The sequence below is a fragment of the Zingiber officinale genome, chromosome 8B (assembly GCF_018446385.1).
Source record: "Zingiber officinale cultivar Zhangliang chromosome 8B, Zo_v1.1, whole genome shotgun sequence".
Lineage (NCBI taxonomy): Eukaryota > Viridiplantae > Streptophyta > Magnoliopsida > Zingiberales > Zingiberaceae > Zingiber > Zingiber officinale.
In genome coordinates, this window is record NC_056001.1 from 17,708,001 (window position 1) to 17,720,445 (window position 12,445).

Here is a 12,445-nt window from a genome sequence, read left to right on the forward strand (position 1 = left end):
TCACCATTACTCCGTCCAAGTGAGGCATGAGCACTATCTTTGTCTTCCGCAAGAAATACATACCCATGATTATTTGAAAATCTTCAAGCGGGATCACCATCATATTTTTCTTTCCAACCCAAGTGCTAACAATTAAAGGTATATTGTAAGTCATACCTACAACTGCCTGCGTCTTGGCATTCACTAATTTAATGTAGCTTGGACATTTGCTTACTGACAACCTATAATCTTTCACCAACTTGTCATACACAAAGGTATGAGTAGCCCCTGTATCTACCATAGCATTCACACTTTTCCCATTCAACTCGACGTGTGCAAGAGTAGCAAATGAGCCCGCACCATGTCCTCTGACATATCGGTTAACAATTCAACAGACTCATAATCAACAATTGGATTTAGCAACTATAAAAGGTTAATAAGAGAAACAATTTCTTGTTCATAATTTTCCCTTTTATCCTCCACCAAGAGGGCATTTAACTTCTCACGTTTTGCATAATATTTAGCAACATGAGGGGTGTTGCATAAGAAACATCCTTGATTCTTAAAGTTATCCTTTCCTCGAGCAGTCGAATGTTTCGTCTTTCCTTTCCCTTGATTGTTCCCCATATCCTTCTTTTTGCCCTCTTTCTTGTCATCCTTCTTCCATTCTCCTTTCTTATCCATGCGAATAAAATTAGATTTGGAAGATGAAGAAGTGTTCAGATTATCTTTGCTCATGCGAAAGTCCACCAAGGCATCAGCAGCAATAAGTACACTAGGCAAATATTCACATTTTGCCTTCGAAGTTCAACCAGTGCCTAGGGTTGTAAACCATACAAGAAGTTATACAATTTGTCCTCCTCAGACATATTCTGAATATCCAGCATCAAAGAACTAAATTATTTGACATAGTCTCACATAGAACCACTCTATTTGAGATGTTTTAGTCCATCTCGCACAAGCCGTGAGGTGTTGCTTGGAAGGAATTGATCTTTCATTTTCTTCTTCAACTGATCTCAAGTATCAATCTTCTGTCACCCCATATTTGCATCGTCCACCATGCGAGTTCGCCACCAAAGCTTTGCATCACCAATAAGATACATGCTTACAATTGTCACTTTCTCAGTTTCAAGCACTTTAACAGCCACAAAGTACTCTCCATATCCCATAGAAAATTCTCGAATTCCTTGGCACTCCGTGTACCTCCAAAGGATTTGGGTTTAGGAACTCTTACCAATGGATGATGAGGCTCCGTTTCTACACTAGAAGTTATTGCTCTTCGCAGAACAATAACTTCATAGCGTAGATCCTCATTGTTTTTCCGAATTTATGTCATCTCCTCCATTAAATGCTCTTGGATTTGCTCTATATTGACCTCCAAGTTGAGAATCTTTGCAACCAAATTGCAAACATCCTCTTCATTCGGAACCACACCAAGCAATGTTTCAAGAGAAGAAAGTCGTTCTCTAATTTCGTAGTTGCCACCAGCTATACTTTTGCGCTCTGATATCAGTTGTCACAGGGGTAATTTCTACCTTAGAAATTTTCTACGCGGCGGCCAAGCACCACACTTGATTCGCCCAACCAATGCACCACCGAAGTGCTAGAGAATGTACAAGAAAAGACACTAGACAAGCACCAGCAAGAACACACCAACATACAGAAAAAAGCTCCTAACCTTTTGTATTAACACCAAAGGATTACAACTGGACTCTCTTGACAGATTGCTCATACATTCCTCTCATGTCCCATTGCTATTACCCAACCATGCCTATTTATAATTCATAGGCAGAAGTTGGTTTGGCGGTTACAAGCAGTTGCATGGTAGTTTCATCAACTACCATGTCACATGTCCCAAACTGTCATCTATATCATTTGCTACCTTGGCACCATGTCAAAGGCCAGCATGCACCCTTATGCTTGGCCCATGGTTCTGCTTCATGGGCTTGGGCCAAATAGCTATCTTGCTACATCATCCTTCATGCTGCATTGTATGCACCCGCTGCATGCAATGACTCACGTTTTATGCAACCCATGCTTTGCCAAATACTCAAATTCCACGTGCCCAACCTTTACATCTGTTCGTCATGGTCAAGTCGACCTCCTGTTCGACTTGTGCTTGGACGACCCTCGTGCACTGCCATAAATTCACCCGCTGCTTGGCATGCCTTATGCACATGCCCAATATGTTAGATCCAAGGAGAAATGAGTCAATCCTTGCACCCAGCCTTACCATTAAATTAAGGGGCTAATATCGACCTAGCTCATCTTAAACAATTATATGGCTAGCCTACTGGGCTAATATGGATCCTCCGGCATAAGTAGCCTACCAACTACCTTGCTCACTAGGTCTATTTGCTTGTGTGGTTCTTTATGATGGAATGGATGAATAATAATTAGAACAAAGTAAACTATTTGATCCGGTCCGGAAATGAGAAGGTAGCTAGCTGAGGATGTGGTTGCTGTGCTGACTGGCTATAGACCGCACTTCACTCTGTAAAATAAGCAACGTCAGTGCCGATCCAAGGAAGGGGTCCTCGGCGTTGACCCTCTAACACTCAAGTTAGTCACCGAAACTGTAGAAGCAAGTGGAGCAACAGTAGCACTAGCGTAAATAGTGAATAATGTGCACCTCTGTCGGTGCTTGGACCCCCCTTTATATAGAGTCCTGGTGAGCGACATGCACACTCCTTGAGGTGTGGACAGATTCTCCAATGTGTCCTGTAAAAGGAAATGCTAGGAAAATATCTATGACACCATACCTTAACAGGGTATGTACATCCCTGACAATATAGTAGAAACTTCTATCGTATGATCTGTCTGTTAACCATGTCTTGTGTTAGCGACACTATCTCATAAAAGAATATCGAGAGATATAATAATGGTTCCGCTGCTTGGTCGAGCGGGGTAGCTGCTCGGCCGGGACTCCTCCGCTCTGTCGACCTCAACTGCTCTTCCTTGCGGTGACTTGGCGTAGTAGCTTGTCCCTCCCAATTGGACAAGCTCTTCGGTCTCCTCAGGATCCTTTCATCCCGCACTAAGAGTTTGGCGATCTTACCGTATTATCCTAGCTAGACGGTTGGCCTGCTCAAACAGGTCTCTTACCGATCAGACATGATTGCCCCGACCGATTGTTGTAGTCGACCTCTGCTCGGACACTATAGGTAAACCTTTTGACACGTTGGCGTTGACCATCTTGATTTTGACCTCCACATCGACATTTGATCCGCGCTGAGCAGGCCCCCCTTTATTACCGCATCACAAGTCTCCCCCTCAAGTATAGTCAAAGGAGGCTGCAAGTCTGACTGACTGGACAAGTAACGTCTTCAGTGGTTTCCGCATCCGATCGAACCATATACGCTCCTGAGTTTCTGACCAGATCACATGTCTTCGCCATTTGGCTTCCTTTTACTAGTTTGGGTTTGTAGTTGCCGCTCGAATCATACCGCCAAAGGCAAATGGTGCATCAGCTGCTCGGTTATGTGATAACCCACTCTCTGTGCCGATCGGGATTATAGGCGACAACACTTAGCAAAATTTCTTCTTTCCTTGCACTCCTATGGATGAGCGTCCTTTCATAGTAGCTGACGTTATCCAAATTTCTTAAAGACCGTGCAAATCTCTGATCATTATGGCCGAGCACATGACAATACCTTTTAATTAAGCCTCATTAATGTCTTCCGATAGCTAAATGTCACATGTCCCACTTTCTGTCGCAGCACGTTTGACGTGACAAGCGGATATCCGTTGGTGATATGATAGACGCCTTTTCAAATTCTACGGCCGGATCTTCTCCTAGTTTTTCGAATGCTGGATTGAATGGTTCAGGGCGATTGACCGTGAGCTTTATAAACCTTACTTCGCGTCACCGTCGTCTTCATTCCTTGCGCTTTCATCTTCGAGCCTTCTCTGCGACGCTTTATCTCTTCTTCTTCTCCGACAATCATTTTTTGTAAGCTTCTTCACTATTTCCTTATCCGAATCCGTTTATTACTACTTCTCGAATCATTTATTTTTGATGGTCAGTTCTTCGCAATCCCCCGTCCCCGTTCCTAGGCTCTGGTATACTTCCACCAAGTCCAAGTTCGACTGGGACGACATTGAAAAAATGAAATCCACCTACCATTTTCCCTCCAATTACCAAGTTGTCATTTCATCTGTTTATGACCGGCCACACGCACCACCAGTGAGTTTTCTATGTTTTTTTAAGGATCAGTTCACCGTCGGCTTTTGATTCCCTGTTTATCTCTTCTTTTCCGCTGTTTGTAATATTTCTATATTTTTCTTAATTAGTTAGTGTCGAACTCCTTTAGACTACTGTGCAGGGTCGTAATTTTGTTCCGCATGCATAGCATTCCCTGACTCCTTGGTTTTTTTATTATTTTTATTATCCTAAATTGTCCGAGCTTGGGACCTTCCTGTTTCAAATTTGAGTGGGGCTCAGTTTTTTATTTTTTGATAAAATATCGTCCTCCAATAAGAATTGGAGGGAAAACTACTTCTTTCTTCGTTTTCTCGAGCTGCCAGACTTCCTGACCTGCTGGCAGATGGAAGTGATGAATCCCCCATTACTCGAGAAGTACAGAAGTCGATCGGACTTTTTCTAGAAAGCTTCCAGTTTGGCCGATTAGAAGTATCATATTCATCGGTTGATGTTGGAGGGCGCCCTTTACGTGTTCGGCTTGAGCCCAACTCACACATAACTTCCATCCAGCCTAGGTATGCCATTTCTTTTCTTCTTCGTTGAATCTAACTAATTTTGCCTTCTTTTTTGCAGCCCACATCATATTGAGGGCACGTCTGTCCGGCAAGAGCAGGTTTATAGACGCCGAGATCAACGCCGCAATAGTGGCCGAACTGGAGAGTGGCGGCTTACAGCCGATTGGCTCGCACGAAGATCCGCTTGGCGATGCCGAAGGAGCGGAAACGTGGGTCGATGAGGGTAGAAGAAGTCAAACTACGGCTAGTGGGGCGGTGGCCGCTTTAGCTGACTTTCCTCGAGAACAACCTTCGATGCTTCCGATCTCGGTGGCTTCGGAGTCAGCTACTTATGGCAAACCCCTACAACGGTGCAAGAGGTACTGTGCAAAAGCTTCCTCCTGCTCTGCCACTTCCGCCCTGCAGACTCCAGCCCAAGTCGGCTCACGACCATCCTCTAAGCGAGGCGAGACATCCACACCTGCTCTTCCCAAGCAAGGAGCCGCAGCACTCCACACCTCTCCATCATCCGACCAGACACCATCTTTATCCGGGCTGTCGTTTGGGATAATTTGCTCACCACCGGTCACCTTCATGCCGTCCCAATCCTTGCAAGTGGCCCAAGTATCCCACATTCAACCGGCCCCAACGCCCAGTCTACAGGCAGAACGACCTCAGAACCCTCTCGTCTGAGCTGCAAAAGATAAATAACAACAATTATCCATTTGCCGACCAATGAGTGGTGCAGTCCGGACGATGATGTCCCCCGCACCCTTGAGCACCAAATATGGATCCAAGGGCCACTCGCGTAAATATGGGTCGATGCTTGGGCCCGTGAGACGACCATTTCTCCAAGGGAGCTCGTGAATAGTCATGCCCAGATGTCCACTGGGGTATGTACATTGCTTTTGTACTTATTTCTTTTTATCTGCTTGGTCCTTACCATTTTCCTATTGCTGCAGTACTGGGTCGAGAGATTGGTCATGTGCCAGAGGCTTGCATTTTTAGAGTATGAAGTACAATAGCTGCGCTCTATGAATGACCAATCAGCAGCTTCTGAGGCTCGCTTAGAGCAGCTGACTGTCGAAGCAGCCCAACTAAAGGTCGATCTGCAAAAGAGCGCTGAGCTGCTGGGGGCAGAGAGGGGCAAGAGCACCGAGCAGGCCTCACAACTGGCGATGCTCAATAAGTAAGCCAACTCCTTTGAGTCAAAAATTCATTCGACCAATACCAGGAAGCTTCGAGCCATTGAGGACCTAGAGATCAAGAACAAAGAGGCTCAGATCCTAGCTCAAAACCTGAAGGAGGCGAAGGCAGCTCTGAATGCCGAGCAAGAGAGTCGATCAACTGAGCAAGCAGTGGCGCAAGTGCAGCTCGCCGCTAAGGATGTTGAGCTGGCTACTTTAAAGGCTGAGCTGGAGGCTTTCTGAATGGCCTTGGAGGTGTATCAAGGCACAGAGTCTAGCCGATTCGAGATTTTGAAGCAGGATTACCTCCGCTAAGACCCTTTCAATGACCGGCTCACTAATAGGGTGTTCCGCCTCTTCAACCTCGTCATTAATGGGACACTTAACCAGCTAATGGGTGCAAGTGCAGCTCGCTGCTAAGGATGCCGAGCTAGCTACTTTAAAGGCTAAGCTGGAGGCTTTCCAAATGGCCTTGGAGGTGTATCAAGGCGGAGAGTCTAGCCGATTCGAGATTGTGAAGAAGGATTACCTTCTCTCAGACCCTTTCAACGACCGGCTCACCAACCGGGCATTCGGCCTCTTAAACCTCGCCATTAATGGGACGCTTGACCAGCTGAAGGGCGGCGACTATATCCTAACTACAATGACCAACAAGTTCATCAGTCGAGACAAGCTGACCGAGTCGCTGCTCGATGATGTGCTGGATTACCTTGAGTGAACATGTCCCCTGCAAAGCTCGCCTCCTTTTTTACTACCCTCGTAAACTTGTAAAATTTTTCTAAGTTTTAATGCATGATCGCCGGTTCGACGTATCTTAGTTTATTTGATTCTGCATTTCATCATGCATCATCGTTAGGTGTTTCTTTACTTTGTTGCTTGTCACACTTGTTCATGCATACATCGTTGCTCGACTCGAGTAGGACTATGAACCACTTACTGTTTTGTGAAACATTTCTAAATATGGTTCCCTACCCTCCCTACCGTCAATGTAACTAGTCGCTGGGATGTCCGAGCGATCACTTCAACGCTGCTGAATAACCTTATTTTATTGAAAATTGTTGCTTCCTGGAGCAGAACGTTTCCTAGTAAGCTTTATTCCCGGTTTATATATTCGTCGATTGGTTGCACTTGTCGTAGACTGGGGTTTAAAGTCGTTGATTGTTTGTTGATGAAGATCGGGATTTAAAGTCACCGCTCGACTATTGACAAAGATCGGGGTTTAAAGTCGTCGCTCGACTATTGATGAAGATCGGGATTTAAAGTCGGTACTCGACTGTTGATTGGCGTAGACAAGGATTTATAATCATCGCTTAACTGTTGATGAGGACCGGGGTTTAAAGTCGCCACTCGACTTTTAACTTGGTCGGTCAGCACAAGAGTCTGGAACACTTGAGATTTTTATTCATTCTCTTTCTACATCCACAAGGCATACACTTATACAAGTACATATAGATTTATTCACGCACCTTTCACCTGACCATATAAGGTTGGAGATGGTTCGTGCTCTAAGTTTGTTCGAGCTGTCTCCCGTCTTCGTCCTGCAGATAGTAGGCTTCTGAGCGGATCTTCTGTACGACCTTGTAAGGTCCCACTCACGGGGCTTCGAGCTTGGTGGCGTCGCCGATCGACTTTATTCTTTTTCACACCAGATCGCCGACCTGGAAGGACCTCGGGATCACCCTCCAGTTGTATTTTTGCTTCATTCCTTGCCTGTACGCTATGAGCTGGACGATGGCCTTATCCCGAGCTTCATCCACCAAATTGGACTCGATGAGTCTCCGTTCGGCGTTCCCCTAGTCGTAGAGTTACATCCGGTCAGATTCTACTCCGACTTCTATGGGGACCACCGCTTCACCGGCGTACACCAGTTGGAATGGTGTAATACTGATCACCTCGTTCGATGTCGTGCGAAGAGCCCACGGGACATTGGGAAGTTCATCGACCCAACTACCTCTTGCGTGGTCGAGCCGAGCCTATAAACCTTAGAGGATCTCCCAGTTGGTGACTTATGCCTGACCGTTGCTCTGGGAGTAGGCTACTGAGGTGAAGGCTTGCTGAATGTCTTAGCCTTCATATCACTTCCTAGCCTCCATTCGGCAAACTGCCTCCCATTATCCAAGATGAGTCGGCGAGGGATGTCAAATCGACACAAGATGTTCTGCAAGATAAACTTGATGACCATCTATTCGGTTATCTTTGCTAGCGGTTCGACCTCCACCCATTTTGAAAAATAATCCACCACGACAAGTAGGAATCTTTGCTGACTGGTCGCCATTGGAAACGGTCCAACGATATCCATGCCCATTGGTCTAACGGGCAAAACACCGTAGATGTCTTCATCTCCTCGGTCGGTTAGTGCAAGATGTTGTGATATTTTTGACACGACAAACAAGTGGCTACTGTCCGAGCGGAATCATCTTGAAGCATGGGCTAGAAATATCTGGCGAGGAGGATCTTTCAGGCAAGCGATCAGCTACCCGGATGACTTCCGCAGAAGCCTTGGTGCACTTCCTGAAGGATGTATTCTGCATCCTCCGATACAACACACTTGAGCAGAGGCCTGGAGAAGACTCTTTTATACAGCTGATTCACGATCAGGGTGAGCCATCTGACCCTCTTTTTTAGTAAGCGGGCTTGCTCTTGATTGACAGGTGTGATGATCGATCGAAGGAACTCTATCAGTGCTACCCTCCAGTTGCTCAGGAAAGTTATTCCCTCCATCCTGTCAATGTGCGTCACCAAAGAGACTTGCTCGATCGGCTGCTCTATCACGATCGACGACAATGAATAGGCTAACTTAACCAATTCATCTGTAGCGTGATTTTTCGATCGAGGAATCTTTTAGATCACCACCTCTAGAAAATCGGCTTTCAATTTATCAAAAGCTTCTACATGTAACCTAAGTCGGGAGCTGCTTATTTCCAACGTTTCTAATAGTTGTTGAGCTGCCAACTGGGAGTCTGAGTGGATGAGGACTTTTGTAGCTCTGACATACCGAGCTGCCTATAAGGCATCTATCAAGGCTTCATATTCACCTTCATTATTCATCGCTCGATAATCCAACCGAACGGATGGCTGCATCCTATCCTCCTACAACGAAATCAGAAGAATGTCGATCACGCTGCCTTGTCGAGTGGATAAGTCATCCACATATATCTTCCACGTTGCGTCTGGCTCGACATTCTAGACCTCGGTAACGAAATCAGCTAATGTCTGGGCCTTGATCGTCGTTCAAGGTTGATACTGTACGTCAAATTCGCTCAGCTCGGTTGTCTATTTGATTAGCCGCTCGAACGCCTCTAGGTTGAGAAGGACCCTTTCCAAGGCGTTGTTGGTCATCACAATGATGGGATGCAAAAGAAAGTAAGGACGGAGTCTTCAAGCGGCGAGCACTAGTGCATATGCCAACTTTTCAAGATAGGTGTAATGAAAATCTACATTTTTAATATATAGCTTAGAAAATACACAGGTTGTTGCTCATGGTCGTTTTGGCTTACCAATGTTGATCCTATAGGATCGAAAAGAATCCACATATCTCCACAATTGCATGATATTGTCCACTTTGGGCCTAAGCCCTCATGGTTTTGCTCTTGGGAAGGCCTCATACCAATGGAGATATCTTTTCTCTTATAAACCCATGATCTTTCCCATGTGTTTCCAATATGGGACTATGTTTGCAACCTTGCAACCCCAACAATCCCCCCCCTCAAACAAAGGACCATAGGCTTCCCACGTCCGATCCTCGACCCACCAGGTCTTCCTGCCCCTCGGTCCACCCGACCTACTAGGACTTCCTTGCCTAGTCGCAACTAGGACTTCCTGCCTGGTGTCTGGTCCTCTTGATCAGAACATAGGAGCCCCCACTTTCTTTGTTCGAGGTCAATATTGTACCCACATGGCTCAATCAGACCATAGCTCTTGTGCACAGTCGGCGGTTAAACCTTCTGGCAATCCGGGCTCTGATACCAATTGTAGAATCGAAAAGAATTTAGATATCTCCACAATGGCATGATATTGTCCACTTTGGGCCTAAGCCCTCATGGTTTTGCTCTTGGGCTCTCCCCAAAAGGCCTCATACCAATGGAGATATTTTTTCTCTTATAAACCCATGATCTTTCCCAAGTATTTTCAATATGGGACTATGTTTGCAACCTTGCAACCCCAACAAATCCAACTGTATACTGGATGGACGACAAGTAGATCTAGAGCAGTTCACTAGCGCTCGGCTTGACCAGTACAGACAAGGAGTTAAGGAACTCCTTGAGCTCCTCCACCACCTTGCCCCACTCTGCATCCCATTGAAATTTTGTCACTTAGCACAACACATTGAAGAATGGATGACTCCAATCATATGACTTGGAGATGAACCTTAACAACGGAGTGATCCGTCCGGTCAGTCGTTGGGCCTCCTTCAAATTACGAGGCTGGGGCATGTCCTATAGCGCCTTCACCTTGCTAGGATTCGCCACGATGCCTCGTTCGGTGACGATGTATCTGTTAGGACCAAAAGTGAACTAGAGGGGGGGGGGTGAATAGCTCGTCGCGTGCTCGGTACTTGGCGTTGCTTGTTTCTTCAAGGATGCGCAGCGAAAATACAAAGAAACAAATACAAACACGCTAACACTTGGATTTTACTTGGTATCCACCTCCAAGGGAGGTGACTAATCCAAGGATCCACACAACGCACGCACCCTCCACTAATGAAACTCTCCTTTATGGTAACTACCAAGGGCGGAGAAGCCCTACAAGACTCAATACAAGAAGAAGAAAGGGTAGAAAAGAAATACAAGCTTACAAGCTTACAATGAGTGCACAAACCCTAACCCTAGTTTCTTCTTCTTGCTTTGATCCGCCTCTTGACTTGGAAGAGCCTCCAAGAACCTTCAAGAACTGGCGATCTCGAGCTTGAGAAGAGCTGTGGAGGAGCTGGTGAAGATCTGAAATGAATCTGTGAAGAGATGCCGAAGACAACGCTCGCCTGCGGCTCAAATACGACTCAACGGTCGGATCCCAATCGATTCGATTATTCTCAATCGATCGGGGAGGCTTTGGATCGATCCACGGATCGATCCAGAGCGCCTCTGTGCTCTGGAAAAACGCCTGGATCGATCCACGGATCGATCCAACGCTTATCGCGCGAAGCAGCAGCGTCCCAATTGATCCACTGATCGATTGAGACCTCTGGATCGATCCACTGATCGATCCAGAGGCTTTCTGTTCACTGGGAAAGGTCTGGATCGATCCAGCACTTGGTTTTTGCCCAAAACCAAATCCCAAACCAACATCCGGTCAACCTTAACCTGTTGGTACGTCATGCCTAGCATCTAGTCACTCTCTTGACCTACTAGGACTCCCTCACCAAGTGTCCGGTCAATCCCTTTGACCCACTTGGATTTTTCTTTCATGCCAAGTATTCGGTCACTCTCTTGACCTACTTGGACTTTCACCTAGCTTCACTCACTAGGGTTTTCAATCTGCCTAGCTTCACTCACTAGGTCTTTCACACTGCCTAGCTTCACTCACTAGGTCTTTCACCTGGCTTCACTCAACAGGATTTTCCTTCTGCCTGGCTTCACTCACCAGGACTTCCATACTGCCTAGCTTCACTCACTAGGACTTTCACCTGGCTTCACTCACCAGGATTTCCATCTGCCTAGCTTCACTCACTAGGACTTTCACCTGGCTTCACTCACCAGGGTTTCCTTACAGTCAGGTATACCTACTTGACTCTTCTTCATTCACACTGATCAGTCCATGATCAGAATCTCCCCATATGAACAACTGCACCTGCATTGTCCATGTGTCTACATGTATTGTCAAACATCGAAACTATGACCAAGACTCAAGCTTGGTCAAACCAGTCAACCTTGACCTAAGGGATATTGCACCAACAGTATCCGAGGAAGTGGCCACTCTTTGTGCCGAACAGGCACTTGTTTGGGTTCAGCTTTATTCTGTAGGCCCTCAAGATTCAGCAAGTTTCCTCGATGTCTGCACAAAGATCAACAGCTCGGAAGGATTTTATTAATATGTCATCGACATATACCTTTATGTTGCGGTCGATCTGCCGTCGGAACACCTTGTTCATCAGCCTCTAGTAGGTGGCGCCAGAGTTCTTCAATCCGAATGGCATGTCATTGTAGCAATAGGTTTCATCGGGCGTTATGAAGCTGACCTTCTCTTGATCCTCCCGGGCGAGTGACACTTAGTGGTATCCTTGGTACGCATCGAGCATGCAGATTAGCTCGTAGCCTACCGTAGAATCCATCTGATATATTCTGGGTAGCAGATAGAAATCCTTCGGGCACGCCTTATTCAGATTGCGGAAGTCGATGCAGACCCACCACTTGTTGCCCGGCTTGGAGACTAACACGACATTGGCTAGCCAACTTGAGAATTAGACTTCACGAATGTGGCCAGCCTCCAGTAATTTTTCTATCTCCGTCCGGATGATCTGATTTTGCTCCGCGCTTAAGTCCCTCTTCTTCTGCTTCACAGGCCAAGCATTTGGTCGGACATGGAGCTCATGCTCAACCACACTCGACGAGATGCCTGGGAGCTCGTGCGTCGACCAGACGAAC